The 2,313-nt window shown below is 39.9% G+C and overlaps 1 non-coding gene across 1 annotated transcript; it reads right to left on the reverse strand.

The window, feature by feature from the left end:
• Positions 1-638: 638 nt before the first annotated feature.
• On the reverse strand, positions 639-742 carry LOC148574680 (small nucleolar RNA R71). Its single transcript, XR_015906022.1, has one exon. It is a non-coding gene; the product is annotated as a small nucleolar RNA R71 (small nucleolar RNA).
• Between the last annotated feature and the right edge of the window lie 1,571 nt (positions 743-2,313).

The following is a 2,313-nucleotide window of genomic DNA, read 5'->3' on the forward strand; positions in this document are numbered from 1 at the left end:
AATAGGGCTGAGAACCGGCATTGAACGCCAGTTTGCATCGTCTAAACTTGAGCAAAGTATGGACTATTATATATTTCAGGAAAGCCCTGGATGTCTACTTTCCAACGCAATTAGGAGCGTGCCAATTGGATTCTTGTAGCTCCAGAAAATCCACTTTGAGGGTAGGGAGGTCAGAATCCAACAGCATCAGCAGTCCTTTTTCAGCCTAAATCAGATTTTTGCTCAGCTTCCTCAATTTCAGCCAGAAAATACCTAAAAATATAGAAAAACACACGAACTCATAGTAAAGTCCAGAAATATGAATTTTTCCTAAAAAACTAATGAAAATATACTAAAAACGAATTAAATTATACTAAAAACTTCCTAAAAACAATGCCAAAAAGCGTATAAATTATCCGCTCATCAATGGACATCCATTGGAAGATCTTCATCAGTTCTTAGCTGAATTCTTGCAAATCTGTGACACTGTTAAGACCAATGGGGTTAATCTTGAGGTCTACAGACTTATGCTTTTCCCCTTTGCTGTAAGAGACAGAGCTAGGATATGGTTGGACTCACAACCTAAAAAAAGGCTGAACTCTTGGGAAAAGTTGGTCAATGCTTTCTTGGCTAAATTCTTTCCACCTCAAAAGTTGAGCAAGCTTAGAGTGGAAGTCCAAACCTTTAGACAGAAGGAAGGTGAATCCCTCTATGAAGCTTGGGAAAGATACAAGCAATTGATCAGAAGGTGTCCTTCTGACATGTTTTCAGAATAGAGCATCTTATGTATATTCTATGATGGTCTGTCTGAATTGTTCAAGATGTCATTGGATCACTCTATTGGTGGATCTCTTCATCTGAAGAAGATGCCTGCAGAAGCCCAAGAACTCATTGAAATGCTTGCAAATAACCAGTTCATGTACACTTCTGAAAGAAATCTTGTGAATAATGGGGTGACTCAGAAGAAAGGAATTCTTGAGGTTGATACTCTGAATGCCATATTGGCTCAGAATAAAATATTGACTCAGCAAGTCAATATGATTTCTCAAAGCTTGACTGGAATGCAAGCTGCATCCGGCAGTGCTAAAGAAGCTTCCTCTAAAGAAGAAGCTTATGACCCTGAGAATCCTACAATGGAAGAGGTGAATTACATAGAAGAATCCTATGGAAACACCTATAATCCTTCATGGAGGAATCATCCAAATTTCTCATGGAAGGATCAACAGAAGACTAATCAAGGCTTCAATAATAATGGTGGAAGAAATAGATTTGGCAATAGCAAGCCTTTTCCATCATCTTCTGAGCAACAGACAGAGAATTCTAAGTAGAGCCTCTCTGACTTAGCAACCATAATCTCTGATCTAAGTAAAACCACTCACAGTTTCATGACTGAAACAAGGTCCTCCATCAGAAATTTGGAGGCACAAGTAGGTCAGCTAAGTAAAATAGTTACTAAAATCCCTTCTAGTACTCTCCCAAGCAATACAGAAGAGAATCCAAAGAGAGAGTGCAAGGCCATTAATATACCCAACATGGCCGAATGCACAGAGTAGGAAGAGGCAGTGAATGCCAGTAAGGAAGACCTCAATGGACGTTCACTGGCCACTAAGGAGTTTTCTATTGAGGAACCAAAGGAATATGAGGCTCATACAGAGACCATAGAGATTCAACGGAACTTACTATTGCCATTCATGAGCTCTGATGAGTATTCTTCCTCTGAAGAGGATGAAGATATTACTGAAGAGCAAGTTGCTCAGTATTTAGGAGCAATCAAGAAGCTGAATGCCAAGTTATTTGGTAATGAGACTTGGGAGGATGAACTTCCATTGCTCATCAATGAACTAAATACCTTGGTTCAACAGAAATTACCTCAAAAGAAACCAGATCCTGGAAAGTTCTTAATACCTTGTATCATAGGCACCATGACCTTTAAGAAGGCTCTGTGTGACCTTAGGTCAAGTATAAACCTCATGCCACTCTCTGTAATGGAGAAACTAGGGATCTTTGAGGTACAAGCTGCAAGAATCTCGAGATGGCAGACAATTCAAGGAAACAGGCTTATGGACTTGTAGAGGATGTCTTAGTGAAGGTTGAAGCTTTTTACATCCCTGCTAATTTTATAATCCTAGACACTAGGAAGGATGAAGATGAATCCATCATCCTTGGAAGACCCTTCATAGCCACAGCAAGGGTTGTGATTGACGTGGACAGATGAGAATTAGTCCTTCAATTGAATGAGGACTGCCTTGTGTTTAAGGCTCAAGGATCTTCTTCTGTAACCATGGAGAGGAAGCATGAAAAGCTTCTCTCAGTACAGAGTCAAACAGAGCCCCC

Source organism: Arachis ipaensis, chromosome B2 (assembly GCF_059453495.1).
Source record: "Arachis ipaensis isolate K30076 ecotype BB chromosome B2, ASM5945349v1, whole genome shotgun sequence".
Taxonomy (NCBI): Eukaryota; Viridiplantae; Streptophyta; class Magnoliopsida; order Fabales; family Fabaceae; genus Arachis; species Arachis ipaensis.